The sequence below is a fragment of the Ictalurus punctatus genome, chromosome 22 (assembly GCF_001660625.3).
Source record: "Ictalurus punctatus breed USDA103 chromosome 22, Coco_2.0, whole genome shotgun sequence".
NCBI classification, from domain to species: Eukaryota; Metazoa; Chordata; class Actinopteri; order Siluriformes; family Ictaluridae; genus Ictalurus; species Ictalurus punctatus.
In genome coordinates this window covers 18,784,619-18,806,296 of record NC_030437.2, presented here as the reverse complement: position 1 = coordinate 18,806,296, position 21,678 = coordinate 18,784,619, and the positions used below count along the sequence as shown (strand labels likewise).

General features: G+C 43.9%; 1 protein-coding gene across 3 annotated transcripts in view; it reads right to left on the bottom strand.

Moving 5' to 3' along the window:
- sema4c (sema domain, immunoglobulin domain (Ig), transmembrane domain (TM) and short cytoplasmic domain, (semaphorin) 4C) overlaps window positions 1-16,966 on the bottom strand; it is an 82,444-nt gene extending 65,478 nt beyond the window's left edge. For all 3 annotated transcript variants that reach the window (XM_053674327.1, XM_053674329.1, XM_053674328.1), the window contains exon 1: window positions 16,576-16,966. The gene's annotated coding sequence lies outside the window, so the exon portion shown is untranslated. The remainder of the gene's footprint in view (window positions 1-16,575) is intronic.
- Between the last annotated feature and the right edge of the window lie 4,712 nt (window positions 16,967-21,678).

Sequence of the window (21,678 nt, the reverse complement as noted above, 5' to 3'; positions counted from 1 at the left end):
CAATAAGATAAAATTCGGACATTTTGTACAGTAGTGTTGAGTTCTTGCTAGTTTCAAACGGTTAAGCTCATGTGAACCTTGTTGCTAAGCAACTAGACAACATGGTTGCCAGAACCTTAACCTGGAAGCGAGTTTGCGATTAGCTATTAGCTGTTAGCTGTTAAGTCTCTTTTTTTTCTGACAATATAAAAGCAGAGTGACTGAAGTGAGACAGAAATGTCATTTATATCGACATCTCCCTCAGATGTGTCGCTAAATCGCTGAAAAAACCACTCTATATAACTACAATTACTACGTGATTAGACTTAGCGTCGGCCGCTAACCGGACTTCGCTGGATTCCTAAGCTACTTACTGAGAAATGTTATGTTAACGTTAGGATTCTGCGCTCTCACAAACATTATAGTGCGTACGAATGAAGATCGAAAAGATTCCGGTCCTCGCTGTTCTCTGACTGGAAATTAGGCTAACGGTTTAGCTAGCGATCGTTCTATCTGTTATAAATGTTTTGTATGAACTTATGCAAATGCAGACTGAAGGTGGAAATGATCTAAAACTGTCGTTCATATCAACATTTACCTCAGATGTGCCGACACATGACTAAGAAAAGGATCCGTATTACTATGATTAAAATCTAAATATACTTAGCATCAACCGCTAATTGAGCTTCTGTGAGGAGCCGCCATATTGAGAAAGGTTAACACTGAGTTATAGTTTGTGTGTGTGTGTGAGTCTCTCTCTCTCTCACTCACTCACTCACACACACACACACACACACACACACACACACACACACACGCACACCCGCAGAAAAGGCAGAAAAAGCAGAAAGGACAGAAGAGCTGAGCTCTGTTTTTCCCCCTCTCATTTTCACTCCATCTCTCTCTCTCCTAATGTGTTTAGCAGCTCTCTCCACCACCGTCTTTCCAGACAGCCCGGAGGCTCTCAGAACCTTCTCTCCATCCGGACCGAAAAGGAGGTGCGAATGAAGAAGGGATAAATAAACTGAGATGATGAGGAAAAAAAAGGAATGCGAAGGGTGGAAAAAAAAAAGAAAGTGAGATATAAAGGAGAGAAGAAAAGAAGACAGAGGAAGCAAGGAGATGGAAGAAAGCGTGGAAGGATGAGAGAGAGAGAGAGACAGATGGAAAAGAGGGAGGATAGAGAACTACTGAGAGAGAGAGAGAGAAAGAGAGAGAGAAAGAGAGAACGACGAAATAATAGGGAAGGAAGAGAGATGGAGAGAAAGAAGGACGGGAAAAGACATGAGAGAAAGATGAGGGGATAAAGAGATTGGGGGAGGAAAACGATAGGGAAAAAAGAGAGGGAGAAGAGGTAGAAGGTAGAGGGGGAAAGGAAGTGAGGGAAAGAAAGCCAAAAAAGAAAAAGTGAGATGGGGGAGAGAGAGAGCGAGAGAGAGAGAGAGAGAGAGAGAGAGAGAGAGAGAAAGAGAGAGAGATCATAGACTTTATGAGTTGACAAAGATCACCTGTGCAGCATCATCGATAATTCCAAAACACACACACACACACACACACACACACACACACACACACTGAAATAAACGAACCACAACCATTGCCATATTTCAATTGCATCATGTTTGAACAAAAGAAACACACACACACACACACACACACACACACATACAAAATTGTATTGTATAGTTATTAATAAAATAAAAGCTCCCTCAGGTGGGAGGGTGCCACACACACACGCACACACACACACACACTTCTACACGTCTCCTACACATCCATTAGCTCTCCTCCGCGCCATCTCTTTCTATGCTAATGTGATTTATTGATTTTCTTCTTAAGACTGAGGTACTGAGGTGAGCTCTCTCTCTCTCTCGCTCTCTCTCTCTATCTCTCTCTTCTCCACCCTTCCCCCAATCCCCTCCTCCCCCAACACACACTCTTCATTTCAGCTGTGTGTCTGTTAGCATGCCTGCTTTTTCCACAGCCCCGCTCAAGGAAACAGCGGAGTAGCACCAATAATCGTGTTTGATGCTAACACTTCTGCTAATCGTGTGAGCCACTGTTGACCGCTTCGCAGACTCTACTCTGTAACCGCTCCCTCACTTTTTTGGGGGTTGGGTCAACCAGCTTCTGAAATAAGCCACAAACATTACACGGCAGCTAAACAAATTAGCGGCACGGTGAGTTAGCGGTCTGAGGACGTAGCTAACGGTCATTTTCATTAAAGAAAAAAAAAACCCAGCTCCAGCTCTGACGCCACGGCTCGCTGCTAATTCCGATTCCTACACGACGTTTGCCGATGTCACCCACATAGCTCCGCCCACTTCAAAAACCCTTCTGAGGGAAATCTCTCGAATCGCGGCTAATGCTACGAAGCTAATCTTAGAGAAGGAAATGATAAGTTGACAGGAGATTTAAGAATCGATACGTCTCAAACGTACGCTTTAGGAAATGTTTACGAAGAGATTTAAAAAAAAATAAATAAATGTTTGGAACGATGTTTACGTCTTTAACTGTAACGATAACCGCCGAACAGTAACGCTTAGCGCTAGTAAAGCAGAAGTACAGTGCGTAAGTCTCAACGGTGTGTTTATCTTCTCCATCCACGTGTGCTGCTCTAAATCAAGAACATCTGTGGGTGAACCACACACACACACACACACACACACACACACACACACAGAGCAAGAGGTTGAGTGTCGGCCGAGCTGCCGTGGTTCTGCTCGATCATAATAAAGAGGTTTTCATCGTTTTTTTCTCTTCCTTTCTGCTCCAAGTGTCTCTTTCTTTCCTAAAGCAACTCGGCTTTAATGGGCACAAAAACTGCGGCTCCTAGATAAACTGTTCCATATGGACACTGCCAATGTGGAGAGAGAGAGAGAGAGAGAGAGAGAGAGAGAGAGAGAGAGAGAGGTTGAGCTCGGGCAGCACGTAGAGACGACTCTATTATGCCGAGGAAAAGAAGGGAGGAGGGAGGAGAGGGAGAGAGAGAGAGACTGATGGCATGTTTTGATCGCTGGTGGTTTTATCCGGGATTACAGCTCCAGAGTTTAAACATGCTCTCTCGCCCTCTCTCTCCCTCTCTCTCTCTTCTATTCTAGTCCTTCATCTCATTTTCTTTTATTCTTCCCTCTTTCTTTCTCTCTCAATCCGTTTCTCTCTGTCCTTATCGACGCCTCTACCTCTTATTCCGTAATTCTTCTTCTTCTTCCTCCTTCCCCCCTTTCCTTTCCACCTCTCTCTCCCTCTGTGTACCTCTCTCACTCTGACTCTTTCTCGTATTCTTCCCTCTTTCCTTTCCCTCTCTCTCTCTCTCTCTCTCCCCCCCTCTGTGTACCTCTCTCACTCTGACTGTTTCTCATATTCTTCCCTCTTTCCTTTCCCTCTCTCTCTCTCTCCCTCTGTGTACCTCTCTCACTCTGACTCTTTCTCGTATTCTTCCCTCTTTCCTTTCCCCCTCTCTCTCTCTCTCTCTCCCTCTGTGTACCTCTCTCACTCTGACTCTTTCTCGTATTCTTCCCTCTTTCCTTTCCCCCTCTCTCTCTCTCTCTCTCCCTCTGTGTACCTCTCTCACTCTGACTCTTTCTCGTATTCTTCCCTCCTTCCTTTCCCTCTCTCTCTCTCTCCCTCTCAGTACCTCTCTCACTCTAACTCTTTCTCGTATTCTTCCCTCTTTCCTTTCCCTCTCTTGCTGTCTGTTTCTCTTTGTCCTTCTCTATCTAGGCTTTTTTAATCACGTCTTTCTGTTTCTCCTTCTCTCTCTCTCTCATCCCTCTCTCTCATGTTTCTTCCCACTTTCCTTTCTCCTGCTGTCCCTCTACTCTCTCTCTGTCTCTCATCCGATTTATCTTTATCTCCCCATCTATTTCTCTGTCTCGCTTTTCAACACGCCACCTCTCCTTTTTTCAGTCCCTTTTCGTCCCTTTCTTTCTCACTCCCTCGTTCTGTCTTCCTTTCAACGCCTCCATCTGTTTTTCTCATCACGTCTGTCCTCTCCCTCTCTTTCCTTGTCTGTCCCCTTCTTTTCTTTTCCTGTCCTTCCATCTCTTTTCATCTCTCTCTCCATTTCATGCCCTCTCCCCTGACTCACTCGTTTTCTCTCTTCCTCTACGTCTCTCTACCTTTTCGGGTTTGTTTTCCACTGTGTGTCCCCGTTTCTGACAATTTTTTTGCTCCCTCCTTTCTTTCTCTCCCAGTCACACACTGTTTTTCTGACACTTTTCCCTTTACTCCCCTCTGGCAGCTTCCACACACACACACACACACACACACACACACACACACACACACACACACACATTAGAAAGTCATGTCAACACTTTTCTCTCTATTTTTCCTTCTTTCTGAAAGACCTACTGTGGTAGTGTGTGAGTGACTCAGCTGGAGGTGTACAGGTCAAAGGTCACGGGTGGGGAAGGGGTACACACACACACACACACACACACACACACACACATGTAACAGTCCTGCCAGTGGGTCTGCCTGCTGTTCCTGCATCTAGAACATCAGCTAAAGCAACAGGAAACGCCTGAGGACAGAATTAAACTCCACCCACTCGTGGTCCATAACTGTGGGTGGGGTTTTGTGGTGGGGCGGGGGGTTGTTTTATGGACAGGATAAGGTGCATTAGTGTATTCTCGAAAGAAGTGCCCCCCATCCCAAACCAACACCCCCCCCCCCCCCCACACACACACACACCACCATCCCCCTTTCTTACTTTCTTCCTCCTTCGAGTGCCCTGAAGGACGTGCACTTTTAGGGTGTGTGTTTTTGGCTCTGTGTGTGTGTGTGTGTGTGTGTGTGTGTGTGTGTGTGTGTTTCCATCCTTTCCTCCCGTTAGCCGCGTAGCCACACGGGAAGCCGTTCTTTAAAAGGGCACAATACCAAAAAAGGCGGCCATTAAAACAAACAAACCATGGACTCAGGGGGAAAAACAGATAAGTCCCTCCTCTTGCCACACACACACACACACACACACACACACGCTCGTGGAAAGTCCGAGCGGTTTGCTCCCACTACATGACTACACACTCTTTTCGACCTCGGAGAAATGAGTCGAGGGAAGAACAATAAAGTTGAACAACCTCGGCCTCCAGAGGCGTTCGTGAACCGCCGGCGGAAGTATATTTCACTATCTGGCAACCTTCGTCCACAAAATTGGCCCAGTCTGTTACGGGATGTTACGACCGCTTCGTGGGAATTTTTTATTGTTTTTACAATTTATTTATTTATAGAACACAGAGTACAGAGCTTGCTGCACCCCCTCCCTGCCTCTCTCCTCTTCCCGTATTCCTCTTAGCATTTCAGTGACGCCAAGCACAGCTAGCATTCGTATAACACGGACAGCTCGGTTCACAATAAAAACTTGTTAATTCCTTATTTCAGGAAAATATAAATATGTCTATGTGGAGCGACGTCACGTAGACTGAGGTAACTGAGTTAGCTAGCTAGTTACCACGAACGATACTCAGCACAGCACAGCTAGCGCTCGTCCGTATGCTACGTATACTGTATAACCATTTAAAAAAAAAAAAAAGTTTGACCATAAATAAAGTAAAACAAAGAAATTCTCGCATCCTTAAACGCTGAGAAATCGCTGAGAAAGATTAGCCACGGTACAACCATAAAGTTTTGCTTCTGCATCACCTACCATTTCTAGCAAACCTTAACAAGCTAGCTAGCACACTGGAAAGGTTAGCCAAAGCAATTTATATACAAATTTATGCGCAAAAAATCGAGGTATCAAAAGTTGTTCCCTTGCGATCGAGCCTGTGTGCAGCGCCACCTAGCTGTGTATAAAAACAAAACAAAAAACCCTAAAAGCTAGTTAGCTAGCTAACATAAATGTCTCCAGCTAGCCCTACATTACATTAACTAGTGGGTTGTAACTATACAGCTAATCTCGGCGGTGATTAGTGTGTTTTATTTCGAAAAGAAACACGGAGGATCTGGCACGTGACATCTCAGTGAGATGAAAATGAAAAGTTCTGTGGATTTCAGTCGTTTCAGAGAGAGAGAGACAGACAGAGAGAGAGAAAGAAGTTTCCATCTAAGTGCTGTTCTTTTGTTTGTTCCTAGCATTTTCTGCTCCAGTGAACATTTTGAAAGGAGCGATATGATATCATCAGCAAAAAAATAAATAATAACGTGTCCTACACACACCTGCTACATTCCATGGAAATGCACTCTTACTGAGTGTTTCGACAAGTTTCCACAAGATGATGACAAACCGTTAGTGTAAAGTATAAAATCACGGTGTAATTTTCACTATCACTTTGCCTTTACTCTGTCTGTATAAGAGCCTTGCTAGCTGAACTGTTGGCCACAGTAGTTAGCTAGCTCACGTTTGCTGTCTAGCAAACAGCGGCGTAACTAAACTGACATGATAGCGTGCGGTTTCCGAGGCTAGTCGCAAATAGCGACGAGATAAGGTACTGAATATAGCTAGATTGAACGTAAGATACTAAATATTGCTAGTTTGTTGATAAGAGACTACATACAGCTAGACTGAAGATAACAGTACTACATATGGCTAGCTTAAAATAGCCGTACTAAATATAGCTAGCTTAAAATGAGTGAATAAATATAGTTACCTGACTGACTTTATAATGAGGGGCTGCTGTTGGTGTATGTTAGCTAAACATAAGGATGACTAGCTAAGGTACTAATTATAGCTAGATGGAACGTGAGATACTAAATATTGCTAGCTTGATTATAAGAAATGAAATATAGCTAGATATAGATAACAGTACTAAATACAGCTAGGTTAAAATAAGGTACTAAATAGTGTTACCTGGCTAGCATTACAGTGAGGGGTTGCTGTCGGTGTATGTTAGCTAAACATTAGGATGACTAGCTTATATTGAAATATGATAAGGTAACTTTATAATAAGGGGTTTCCATTGGGTTTATTAGCTAAATATATGTATGACTAGCAAATAGTGACATGAGATAAGGTACTAAATATAGCTAGCTTGAACATACCTGTACTAAACAGAGCTAGCTTGAAGATAACGGTATGAAATCTAACTTTAAAGGGTGATTAAAGTGCCAGATAAGTTGAACACATGAATAAATGAAATAAATAAATAGCTAGCATGAAGGTAAGATACTAAATGTAGATAGCTGGCCAGGATTACAGTAAAAGATTGCGACTGAAGTAGCTAAGCATAAACAGCTACATAGCTAATTAGCCTCCTGGTAGTTTGTAAGACTTTATAAAATAACGTAAGAAATAAAATAAGCTGTTAATCTGTAAGCATATTATTTAGATAACTAAACTTAAGCCGGTTAACTCGCTCACTTGTTCGCTCGCTCGCTCGCTCGCTGGAAAGATGAAGAAATAAGGCCCAAACTCAGATCGAGGAAACGAGTGAATTTCCGTAAACACACATCTCCAGACTACACGAGAAGTTTAATGCGGTCCAGGTTTTTTTTTTTACCTGCAGACGTGAGGAGAACTTCCAAACAGATCCAATCAAAAAAGACGACCTCGTTTCAACAAAACGAGCCCTGCAAGTACACTCGGGTAAACAAAATCACACACGCACACACTCGTACTCTCGCGTATATATACAAACACATACAAAGCACATGCACTGCTTTGGAGAGAAATGCTTATTAGCACAGCCTCGGGCTGACAGAGCAGATGGCTGATTAAAGCAGACGCACACACTGCCAACGTTTTAGCCCCGGAATTCATCATCAATAAGCACGGGCCGATGCAAACACACACACTCACACACACGACTCCACACGCAAGCCAACACACAGCGAGATCAGTCCGCCGAGTCGGTAATCCAAACCTCAGCATGGCGCGCTACATCAGACGCTAGCGGAGGTCGATACCGAGAACTGATATTTCCATGTAGCTCTCCTGTCAATCAATTTCAATTCTGAAGGTCAAGTCAAGTGGATTTTATCGTCTTCTCGTTTTTAAACATGTAACAAACCCGAGCCGGAGACCGCTGGACATTTATATTAAGTCCTTTATTGTGTGTAAAACGATTAAAAATTTTAAATTAATAGATAATTATAGAAATAGCTCATTTAAAACGCTTCATATATCAAATCCAGTGTTTGTTTGTTTGTTTGTTTATTATCATTCCAAATCTCCAGAATACACAGCATTTCTGCAGCACTACAGCTCTGTCCTTTGGCTCAGTTTAACCTCTAATATAAATGCTGCAACCCAAATACACAGCATGTTTGGTTCACTTCCTGCACCTGATTCAGATTTGATTCAGAGTCAAATCACTTTCTCACTGCAATAAACTTCTGCAGTTGATTCAGATTTGATTCAGAGTCGGTTCAGAGTCAGAACACTTTCCCACTGCAGTAGACCTCCTTCAGTCGATTCAGATTCAGAGTTGATTCATAGTCGATTCAGAATCAGACCACTTTCTCACTGCAGTAGACTTCCTTCAGTCGATTCAGAGTTGATTCAGAACCAAATCGCTTTCTAACTGCAAAGAGGCTTCCTTCAGTCGATTCAGATTTAATTCAGGGTCAATTCAGAGTCAGATCACTTTCTCACTGCAATAGACTTCCTTTGGTCGGTTCAGATTTAGATTTGATTCAGAGTCAAATCACTTTCTCACTGCAATAGGCTTCCTGCAGTTGATTCAGATTCAGAGTCGATTCAGAGACAAATCACTTTCTTACTGCAATAAACTTCTGCATTCGATTCAGATTTGATTCAGAGTCAAATCAGAGTCAAATCAATTTCCCACTGCAGTAGACTTCCTTTAGTTGATACAGATTCAGAGTTGATTCAGTCGAATCACTTTGTCACTACAACAAAGTCGGACCAAGACCATTCGGACCTAGACGCCGACTGTTCTGGTCCACATCCAAGTGTGATTGCTGTGTTCTTTGAGTCGGAGAGCACTGAGTATCTCTAAGTCCTGACATTAGCTGGTTTTTAATATGCTAATTAAATGCGTTTATCAGCGCACGCTGAAAAAGAGGCGATGGAGAGGATCTCGAGTGTGAGACGGATTGCTACGGGTCCTGTATCGGCAGACTGATAAGATACTGAAGAGCTCGGGGGTGTGTGTGTGTGGTGTGTGTGTGTGTGTGTGTGTGTGTGTGTGTGTGTGTGAGGCTTCACGTAGTGTGTGCAAGCTAACGGAAGGGACGGTGCTGTCACACTTTCACAGATATGTGTTGATATGTGTTCATCTCTGGCTCACAGCTGTGCACACGAGTACGCACACAAACACACACAAACACACACACACACACACACACACACACACACACAGGCGCCACATTCTGCCACATGTGCATATGCACCACTGGGGGAGGGTTAAATGAGCCCGGTCCTTCCTCTTGATCCAGACACACACACGCATACACACACACACACACACACACACACACACACACACACACACACTATAGCCTTTATTTACTTTTAAAACACTTCCCCCATCCCTTATCTAAACATCACACAGACTCCATCCACAGAGCTTCCCCTGATCCATCCACCCGCTGCTGATGGAGAGAAAGCGCGAGACAACGACAAAAACAAGCATAAGAGAAAATAATGTTAAAAAACATGATTTTTATTAGTAGTAGTATTCCTTTTTTTATTTCACATTCCCGATCTGTAAAGACGAGGTTGGCAAAAGAAACGTACTTTTGTTAGTTATGCTGAAAAAAAACCTTGACTTGATCCATACTGAACTGAAAAGAGAGAGAAAGAAAGCGTAGAAGAGATATAGAAAAAGAGAAATATAGAGTGTGAGTGAGAGATGGAGACAAAGAAATAGATGTGAAAGGGAGAAAGATGAAAAGATACTGAGAGAGAAAGGAATGAGAGAGCAAGACAGAGAGAGAGAGAGAGAGCGATAGAAAGGTAGAAAGCGAGACGATATCAGAGAAGAGAAGTAAGAGAAAGAAAAAGACAGACAGGTAGAGACAGACAGATACAGAGAGCGAGAGAGAGAGTGGACATTAGAGTGAGGCAGAGATATCAAGTTAGTTAAGAGTTAGATAGACAGACAGAATGAAACAGAGAGACAGACAGGTAGAGTTAGAAAGAGAGATAGAATGAAAGAGAGTGAGGCAGAATGAGAGAGAGACAGACAGGCAGCGTTAGAAAGAAAGACAGAATGAAAGCGCGAGGCAGACAGGTGGAGTTAGAAAGAGAGACAGAATGAAAGAGAGAGTGAGAGAGAATGAAAGAGAGAGTGAGACAGAATGAGAGACAGACAGACAGGTAGAGTTAGAAAGAGAGACAGAATGAAAGAGAGAGAGACAGGTGGAGTTAGAAAGAGAGACAGAATGAAAGAGAGAGTGAGACATATTGGAAGAGTGAGTGAGACAGAATGAGAGAGAGACAGACAGGTAGAGTTAGAAATAAAGACAGAATGAAAGAGAGAGACAGACAGGTACAGTTAGAAAGAGAGACAGAATGAGAGAGTGAGACAGAATGAGAGACAGACAGGTTGAGTTAGGAAGAGAGACAAAATGAAAGCAAGAGTGAGACAGAACGAGAGGAAGACAGTCAAGTGGAGTTAGAATGAAAGACAGAATGAAAGCGAGAGTGAGACAGAACGAGAGGAAGACAAATGGTTGGAGTTAAGAGAGAGAATGAAAGACAGAATGAAAGAGAGATAGATACAGAACTAGAGATACAGTTAGACAGAAATAGAGACAGACAGGTAGAAGTAGAAACAGACAGAAATAGAATGAGACAGACAGGTAGACAAAAAGAGAGAGCGATATAGAGAGACTGAATGAAAAAGAGAGACAGGTAGCGTGAAAGAGCCATAAAGTCAGAATGAAGGAAAGGGAGTCGGACAGGCAGAAGTAGAGCGAGAGAGAGAGATAGAGAGAGAGAGATAGAGAGAGAGTTGGAAGGCTGCCAGTGTGTTGAGCGGAGTGAAGGTCAGCTCGTGCTGAGTGAGGACTTCAGCCTGCACCATGAATACACCACTGATCGTCCTCCTCCTCCTCATCATCATCATCATCATCATCATGTCTCTCAGCTCAGAGCTGATTACCTCGCTCTTCACGTCTCTCTCGCACAGTCACTACCACCGAGAGCCACGCCCACCTCACGTACATCACGGCTTTATCACAGTCGGAAATCCACACCGGCCTCAGATACGCTAACTCGCTAACACACTTCTGTTAGCTGTATGATTAGTGCAGACAGCGAACACACTTCTCTTCTATTAAACAGTACTAGTATTAAAATGATCATTTTAAAAAAATCGATTCAAGTCCTACATCCAAAATATATTCCTCTCAAATGCTAAAACGTTTCCTCAAAAATGCTAACACACTTCCTTAGACATGCTAACACGTTTCCTCAGGAACGCTAACACACCATCAGAAATGCTAACACACTTCATCAGAAATGCTAACACACTTCATTAGAAATGCTAACACACTTCCTCAGACATGCTAACACGCTTCCTCAGAAATGCTAACACACTTCATTAGAAATGCTAACACACTTCCTCAGACATGCTAACACGCTTCCTCAGAAATGCTAACACACTTCATTAGAAATGCTAACACACTTCCTCAGACATGCTAACACGCTTCCTCAGAAATGCTAACACACTTCATTAGAAATGCTAACACACTTCATTAGAAATGCTAACACACTACCTCAGACATGCTAACACGTTTCCTCAGGAATGCTAACACACTTCCTCAGACATGCTAACAGGTTTCCTCAGGAACGCTAACACACTTCATCAGAAATGCTAACACACTTCCTCAGACATGCTAACACGCTTCCTCAGAAATGCTAACACACTTCATTAGAAATGCTAACACACTTCATTAGAAATGCTAACACACTTCATTAGAAATGCTAACACACTTCATTAGAAATTCTAACACAGTTCCTCAGACATGCTAACAGGTTTCCTCAGGAACGCTAACACGTTTCCTCAGAAATGCTACGCTAACACGTTTCCTCAGAAATGCTAACACGCTTCTATTGTACGATTAACACAAATACGTTAAAACGTCCTAAATCCAAACCGGACTCGGATAAGTCCAAACGCCAAAACACTTCTGTGTATTAACACGCTAACATGTTCCTCCAGATATGCTAACACACGCTCCGGTTTGCTAAACGACTGCTGAACGATGCACTGCGACGGCAGCTACGCGAACACTTCGTGAAACACACAACATATTTATGCTAATCTTTATGCTAAAAATCATCCTTGCGCTGGACCAGAAGTCACGCTAACGTTCTCCTGGTGGCTAAACCGACTTCGGGTCCATTAGCGCTCTGCCAGATAAGATAACACGCTAAATAATTAGCACACCCTGATTCTGTGCACATTAACATGCTTCTGTTTGGTGAAAAAGGCTTTTAAACTCTTCACATACAGATGCTAACGCACTTCTTTTCTGCTCCGGAGGGAAGCTTAGACACACACACACACAGCAAGAAAGAGAGAGAGGGAAATGGAAAGGAACAGATCTGTCGGAGGTAAAGAGAGAGCGAGGGAACGCAGCGCTCCGAGGGAAGGAAGAAAAAGCAGAAAGCCTAATGAGGGATGAAGCTAGAAGTGTTGAGAGCGGCAGGCTAGCTGCAGGCACGGTAGCGTAATGCAGCAGGGACGCCGCAACATAATATGATGATGAGGAAACACACACACACACACACACACACACACACACACACACACAGCATCCGAGCCACCAGCTGATTTGTATCCTCTCCTGAACATCACACACACACACACACACACACACACACAGAGGGTTAGTGAGCCGCTAAAGGTTTGTGACTTAGCGCAAACAGTTGCTGAGTAACTTCTGAGCAGTCTTTCATTCACACACACACACACACACACACACACACAGACACGCGCGCACACACATAAACACGACGCTAATCACAATGAGAGCTGAGAGAGGAACATCTGTTCCAGCGCAGTAATTCAATAACTCGCTCAAACCAGCCTTTCACGCGCCAACGCACACCGGACGGATTAGCGATCGCGATCGACATCGCAGAAAACAAAAACGCCGTGACGCTTTCACATCGAATTAGCGCTTTGTATTTTACTTTTAAAAACCTAGAAAGTGTGTGTGTGTAAGTGTGTATGTATAATTTTTTTCCATAACCACACCGATCTTGCTGGAAAGAAAGGCCTGCTCTACAATACGTGACGTTCTTTCGCATGCGAGCACATTCGAGAGGTTTAACGGCTAGCGGCGTTTCTTACGAATTCTTCCGTCTGAATCTCTCGCCGCGCCGATACAACGTCCGAGCGGAACGAACGTCTGCAGCTGCTATAACACGTTTCGTGGACGTCCCGCAACGTTTATACGTAATGTTTTTCGTTGGCGTACGATACGATTACGAACGTAAAACTCCGCCTCACTTCATGACATCACGCCACCTTGGTGTCGATTATTCCGCTGTAACAGCATCAAACGTACTGTATTTTGCGTACATTTTTAAAAATAATTTTACGATCGTATCATTATAATATTACAATACAGACATGGTTGCCAGGTATTTTTAATTATCCCACCTTTTTAATAAGCGTTTGATTCGTTTTTTTCCTTCTTTTTTTTTTTAGGTCGCCAGGGTTGCCAGGTATTTTAAGGCCCACCATCTTAATAAGTTTTTTATTCGCTTTTTGATTTATGTTTTAGGTTGCCAGTGGTGTGAATATTCCATCCGGAATCCTTAAGTTCATGCCTTGTTCCGGAAAAAGACCTGAAGACAAATTTAATAGCGAGGAAACTGAAAAAAAAGGAATGGGGGGTTAATAAGATAATTAGCGCGTTTAGTCCGACTCCAGCTCTCAATTTGGCTGTTTGGTGGGCGAGAAGAAAAGAGAAGCGAAGCGAGTATGTCATCTTTAATTTGAGTCAAAGATCCAGACAGGAAGCGGGCAGTGAAAAACGGAATGGACGGAGATTCCCGGATTTCCTGGATGCCCATTCCTCCGCCCGTGTCATTTATATTTATCCCATGTGGATGAAGCTTAGGCAGGATGCGAGTCCATTGTGGTGCGACAATAAGAAGATCGAGGCTGCAGGAGACACATTGACTCTGAATGGATGAGCTGAACATCTGGACTGGCTGGGGGTTCGAGAGTGTGTGTGTGTGTGTGTGTGTGTGTGTGTGTGTGAAAGAGAGTGGGTGAATGTGTATGTGTGTGAACCCCTTGCTGAGCTGCACCCTGCCAGCTGAATTTAAAGCTTTCACGCTGGACGACCTCACATCCCTTCGTTCAAACTCACACACTCGCTTCTCGCCGAACCCTAGCAAGGGCACAGCGATGCCGTTCGGGACATGGCCGGATTTCTGAGCGCAGATCGTAAATATTACGAAACAATAGACTATCTCTTCTTGACAATAAAACTTCTTCATGTGAGGAGGAAACACACCACCTTCCTTCCACTCGTAGCGTCTTCACACACACACACACACACACACACACACACACACACACACACACACACACACTCAATAGCTCCCTCTCGTTCATTCCTCCATAAACTTTCTTTTACTACAAATGATTTCTTCAAGAAGTTCTTAACAAGCGTTTTCAGTGCCAGCGGTGGGTTGCCAGCAGTGTCAAAAAAATCATCCTACTGAGATGTAAAATCTTCTTAGAAAGCTTTGTCAGGAAAAAAAACCCCCAGAAGGCTCATATAATAATATATCTTCTAACCAGTGACACAATCCCCATATTAAACGCTCTTTAAGCTTTAGGTTGCCAGTGATATCAAATTACACCCGGAAACCATGCATTAAGTGTCACGAAATCACTAGTCAAAGCACTACGCCTCCTGAAACCTTATAAGCTTTGTTGTTACATCTAATCAGCCATTTAAAAAAAAAAGAAGATATAAATCTTTTTGTACGCTTTAGGTTGCCAGCGATGTCAAATATCATCTATAAACATAAATAAACTGTATTTATGCACCAAGTAAAAATGAATACGCATGACTTTCTGTGTAAGCGTTTATGTATGTGTGTGTGTTAAGCTATATTAAACCAGTGATGCAAACCCACAGCCGAGGTTGCCAGTGATATGAAATAACACCCAGAAGACAATATGCATTCTTAATGCATTTTCTGAGATCTTTTTGAAACAACTTTTAGCAGAACTATTAAAACTTTTGTATGATTTAAGTTTCCAGTGTTAAAAAAAATCAGCCTGAGGCAATAACAAGCATCATGTGAAAATTACTACTTAAATCTCACTTAGAAACAATTTTTATTTTTATTTTTAAAATGTGTTCCTCTATATTTAACCAGTGACAGAAACCTACACAGTTTATGTTGCCAGTGGTATCAAATATAACTCCAAAGAGGCCATGCAAACATTTTCTGTTTTAGAAATATTAACACAAGAGTTTGTAAGATTTAGGTTGCCAGTTGTATTAAACGTCTGTCTGAAGAGGGAACACATTGTAAGCAGCACGCAAAACATAACATAAAATGTACCTTAAGCTATAACACATTTATAGCCTACTTAATGACAGAAATCTACGTAGTTCAGGTTGCCAGTTATCAGAATTAACACCCTTAAGAGACTGCAATAAGCCCTGCTAAATCTTTTAAAAATTAGTAACTATATCGACTATTAAAAATGTTGTATTGCTTTAGGTTGCCAGTGGTTTTAAATATCATCCAGTAGGGAGACCCAGTTTGAGACAGCATGACATCATCTGTCAAGACTAATCGTTAAAATAATTTAGAAATAAACTATGGCTCATGTTTACATGTAAGCAATGACAGAATCCTACTATATGAAGCCATTGATGTGTTTGAGGTTGCCAGAGGCATGGAATATGAGTAGATCAGGTTTAGTAGTCCAAACTAAAAACATTGCACCTACATGGACCCCATTGTAAGCTTTAGGTTGCCAGTGGAAACAAAAAGCATACAGTTCTAAGCAAAAAATCATTCAACATAAAAAGATAGCTTAAGCTATAGGCACCCCATCAGTGACAGAAACCTTCTGTATGCGTCAGGTTGCCAGAGATAGTAAACATCACCCCGTTTATGCAGAATGTTTAAGCTGAATTAGAAGTACAAGAAACACTCCTTACATCTCATTAGTGACAGAAACGCTAGAAACTCGTTTGGATTGCCAGTGACATCAAAATCGTTCGGAAAAGAACCCAGCTTTAGGAAATGATCCTAGAAATGAAATCTAAAAACAAAATAATAACCAATATTGATCCAGCGTATAGTATAAATCGGTGCAGCTCCTGTGCAACAAAGGTAAAAACACAGACATATAAATATAAGCTTGCATTTTAAACAGTTCTGTATTTCCTAACGCACCAAAATAACGCATGCACGCGCAACACAAACACCGATGTTTCTGATTTTTTTTTAAATATTCCTTTCTTTCCTGGTGCGTTTTGGATGCGCGCGAGCCCGCACTGCGATGTTCCCAACTTCAACTTAATACAAAAAACAAAAACAAAAAAAACACACACACACACATTGACCCCATATCCTAAAATTCAGACCAACATGTTGCAGGATTGATGATATCGCACTTACGCATTTACCCAAGAAAAAAAACAATAACAACGCAAAAACGCATCAGGCTCGCGCTGGACACAGAAACTCACCGTGTTGTCGCTCTGCCGCTCCGTTAAAGCGAAGCCTCATCCACTCTCTCTCTCTCTCTCTCTCTCTCTCTCACACACACACACACTCACACACGATCCAAAGCTGGAGTTCCCTCTCGCGAGCAGATCCGTTCCGTAATCGTAGCGGTGCGCGTGCGAGTCCCCGTGGGTTTAGTTCACTCACGCGCTCGTTGTCCTCATCCTCGCGCAGAACAGCAAAAAAAAAATGTAACCGCACGCGCTCCGATCTCTGCAACAACAACAACAACAACAAAAGCGGAGAGTCCGTTCACACTGACTGCCGTTTACTCTGCTCCGTCTCTGCTCTCCGTAGCTCGCGCTCGCTCTGAGGGAGGGGATAACGCGCGCGCGCGCACACACGCACGCACACACACATATACGCAGACGAAGGAACACGCGCACACTGATCCGCGAGCGCCCGCCCCGCAGCACCTCCTCTTCGCCTCAGCACATTAAATCACCGCGAGAGAAACAAAGGCGCGCGCGGCGGCGCACCGGTGAAACGGAAACGCGTCTCCGCCCATAATGGACCCCCGTGAACACCCCGAACACCACGTGACACCGGGGTTAAGCCTGGGTTTGGGAGGTGCGCGAGCTTGACTTCTGTACTGTTTCATGTTTGTTTATTAAGATGGACATTTTCAAGTTTTTAATTGGAAAAACGACAATTCTGTCTCTCTCTGTGTCTGTCTCTCTCTCTGTTAGACTGTCTCTCTCACTCTGTCTCACTGTGAGTCTCTCTCTCTGTTAGACTGTCTCTCTCACTGTGTGTCTCTCTCTGTGTCTCACTGTTAGATTGTCTCTCTCACTCTGTCTGTTAGACTGTCTCTCTCACTGTCTCACTGTGTGTGCCTCTCTCTGTCTCACTGTTAGATTGTCTCTCTCACTCTGTCTCACTGTGTGTGTCTCTCTCTGTCTCACTGTTAGATTGTCTCTCTCACTCAGTCTGTTAGACTGTCTCTCTCACTGTCTCACTGTGTGTGCCTCTCTCTGTCTCACTGTTAGATTGTCTCTCTCACTCTGTCTCACTGTGTGTCTCTCTGCATCTCACTGTTAGATTGTCTCTCTCACTCTGTCTCACTGTGAGTCTCTCTCTCTGTTAGACTGTCTCTCTCACTGTCTCACTGTGTGTCTCTCTCTGTGTCTCACTGTTAGATTGTCTCTCTCACTCTGTCTCACTGTGTGTGTCTCTCTGTGTCTCACTGTTAGATTGTCTCTCTCACTCTGTCTCACTGTGTGTCTCTCTGCGTCTCACTGTTAGATTGTCTCTCTCACGCTGTCTCACTGTGTGTGTCTCTCTCTATGTCTGTTAGACTGTCTCTCTCACTCTGTCTCACTGTGTGTGTCTCTCTATGTCTGTTAGACTGTCTCTCTCACTCTGTCTCACTGTGTGCATCTCTCTATGTCTGTTAGACTGTCTCTCTCACTCTGTCTCACTGTGTGTGTCTCTCTATGTCTGTTAGACTGTCTCTCTCACTCTGTCTCACTGTGTGTATCTCTCTCTATGTCTCTTAGACTGTCTCTCTCAGTCTGTCTCACTGTGTGTATCTCTCTCTATGTCTGTTAGACTGTCTCTCTCAGTCTGTCTCACTGTGTGTGTCTCTCTCTATGTCTGTTAGACTGTCTCTGTGTGTGTGTGTGTCTATCTGTCTCACTGTGTGGCTCTCTCTGTCTGTTAGACTGTCTCTCTCACTCTGTCTCAATGTGCATGTGTCTCTCTTTCTCTCTGTGTGTGACTCTCTGTCTCACTGTGTGGGTCTCTATGTCTGTTAGACTGTCTCTCTCACTGTCTCACTGTGTATGTGTGTCTCTCTCTGTGTCTCTCTCTCTGTGTCTCTCAGACTGTCTATCATGGTGTCTCTCTGTGTGTGTCTCTCTGTCTCACTCTGTCTCATTGTATGGCTCTCGTAGACTCTCTTTCTCTGTGTCTCTCTTTGTGTGTGTGTGTCTCTGTCATTCTCTGTCTGTATGTGTATCTCTTAGACTGTCTCTCGCTCTCTCTGTGTCTCTCTTTCTCTGTCTCACTGTCTGTGTCTCTTAGACTCTCTTACTCTCTGTGTCAATCTGTCTGTTACTCGCTCTCTCCCTCTCTGTGTCTCAGTTTCTATCTCTCTTTCTGTCTGCGTCTCTCTCCCTCGGTTTGAGTCTCTCTCTCTCTCTCTCTCTCTCTCTCTCTCTCTCTCTCTCTGTCTCTCTCACATCACAAATATGTATAATATATTATTCATGACAATTTAATAATGTTTCTAAAAAACGATTCAGAGTACACCCCTAGTCTCACGCTGTCCGGTGTGAAGGATCTTTAATATGACGTGTTAGACGTCTTCACTTCAGGTTTTTATTGACTCCGATCAGCATATTACAAAACAATACAATAATAATAACAACAAACAAGCCATTTATGTACTTTACGTTATTTTAATGGATTATTATTATTAATAGTGTCGGCTATAGCAATGATAATACAACAATTATGACAACAACAACAACAACAAAAAAGGGAAAAGTCCGAAAGCATCCCAAACACACAGGATGTAGGGTTTGGATCAGATTTAGTCCGAGTGCTCAGGAAGGAAACGTCCTCCTCCCCTGTTCAGATCATCTCTGCAGATTTTCATGTGAGTGCGTGCAGACGGATTACTGCAGCACGCGACGCTGAGCGCCGAGCTCGTGATGCCGCCACGCTGCGTGTAATGACTGTGATCGAACGGGCGAGGCGTGTGCTAACGGGGAGATTACTGGACGAGATCGTTAAGGCGTTAAGGCCTTTTCACGGAGACAAAGGGACAGATACCTCGAGATAAACCCTGTGCACGATTAACCTGTTAACCCACAGGGAACCGTGCTGTTCTTACACGTTAGCTCTGAAACTACACTTGATTGAAAAGATGAAGGGACTAATAAATAATAACCGTCGCCATGGTGATCGGCATGAACGTATGATCAGTACAGGAGAACTTCGGCAGGCTCGATTATTCATCTAAGACATAAGTCCAAGTTCTTTCCCTCCCCCATATAAGTACCCTACCACTGCTTAGCTAACTTAGCCAGCTAATGCTAGCATAGAGGTGTTGAAAAGTTTACTCATTTATAGTTACATTTAATAATCTGCTGAACAAGTCAGTTCCTGTTCTGACTTCTTTTCCCAGCCTCTCTCTCTCCTCTCTCTCTCTCTCTCTCTCTCTCTCTCTCTCTCTCTCTCTCTCTCTCTTAAAGCTAATAAGACAAAAACACGAAGCTTAAAGTTTTATGTTAACACGACAAGCTGTATTTTTTTGTCTTATTAGCTTCCTCCAGTTTCTCATCATTCTGTATAAGTTTAAAATGTATGCGTGGTAAAAAGCGACGCCGACGAGAGAAGCACTACAGCCCAGAGCTCAGAGTTCTGTGCGCAGATGAATAGACACGGCTCGGCTTTATTTCTCCGCATCCCGTGTGGGTTGTACAGTCCCACTCAGCTGGAATAGGAGTGTATTTGTTCTTATTGTTATGTTTATGTTAGTGCAGTTCCATATATTTATACTACATTATCATATAAAATCATAGTGGGTGTAATGCTGTGTAATATATTTCACTAATTGAGCTCAGGCAGGGCTAAGCTGTTTACACGGCTGGACTGGAGCTGCTATCTCTGCTTCTATCCTGCTGAAGGAGGCGTGGCTTCTCTGCTTCTATCCTGCTGAAGGAGGCGTGGCTTCTCTGCTTCTATCCTGCTGAAGGAGGCGTGGCTTCTCTGCTTCTATCCTGCTAAAGGAGGCGTGGCTTCTCTGCTTCTATCCTAGAGAAGAAGGCGTGGCTTCTCTGCTTCTATCCCGCTGAAGGAGGCGTGGCTTCTCTGCTTCTATCCTGCTGAAGTAGGCATGGCTTCTCTGCTTCTATCCTAGTGAAGGAGGCGTGGCCTCTCTGCTTCTATCTTCGTGAAGGAGGCGTGGCTTCTCATCTTCTATCCTCGTGAAGGAGGCGTGGTCTCTGTGCTTCTATCCTAGTGAAGGAGGCGTGGCCTATCTGCTTTTATCCTCGTGAAGGAGGCGTGGCCTCTCTGCTTCTATTGCCGTTAAGTAGGCGTGGCCTCTCGGCTTCTATCCTAGTGAAGGAGGCGTGGCCTATCTGCTTTTATCCTCGTGAAGGAGGCGTGGCCTCTCTGCTTCTATTGCCGTTAAGTAGGCGTGGCCTCTCGGCTTCTATCCTAGTGAAGGAGGCGTGGCCTCTCTGCTTCTATCCTACTGAAGGAGGCGTGGCCTCTCGGCTTCTATCCTAGTGAAGGAGGAGTGGCCTCTCTGCTTCTATCCTAGTGAAGGAGGCGTGGCCTCTCGGCTTCTATCCTAGTGAAGGAGGTGTGGTCTCTCTGCTTCTATCCTACTGAAAGAGGCATGGTATCTCTGCTTCTATCCTCGTGAAGGAGGCGTGGCCTCTCTGCTTCTATCCTCGTGAAGGAGGCGTGGCCTCTCGGCTTCTATCCTACTGAAGGAGATGTGGCCTCTTTGTTTTTATCCTAGTAACAGAGGTGTGGCCTCTGTGCATCAGTCCTAATGTAGGAGGTGGGCTTGGTGTGGCCTTTGTGCCTGCCAATTGAAGTGGGGGAGGGGCGTGGCCTCCTGTAAAGATCAAAATATTTGTCCGCAGAATCATGTTGTTACATAAAACATTAAAACCAGATTAAATCAGATCACATTCATAATTACACATCGAGAAGCGGGGCTAAAGCAAAAACGCTCATCTAATACCCGAGCAACTCCAGCTCAACCTCATCCTCATCCTCCGCGCTTGATACTAACCCATTCTCCCAGGGGATCATGTCTCCCGGTTATTCATGCACGACCTCTGCGTGCTAATCAGAAGATTCTTCATTACAGCTGAGTGGCTCGGGTACTTAAAAGCCGTCCGCCCCGGAGGCCACTCAGATTTGGGCAGAGCGGCCGTCGGAGCAGCCCTCGGCACGCGGTCCTGACCGTTCCGCTTGGAAGAGGGTTTACTCTGCAGTGCAACATGAATAAATAATGGAAGTGGGCCTGCAGACTCAGGGGACCTCCCAGGCAAAGGACGAGAAACAATAAAATACAAATAACAAGTCCCATCAGCTGA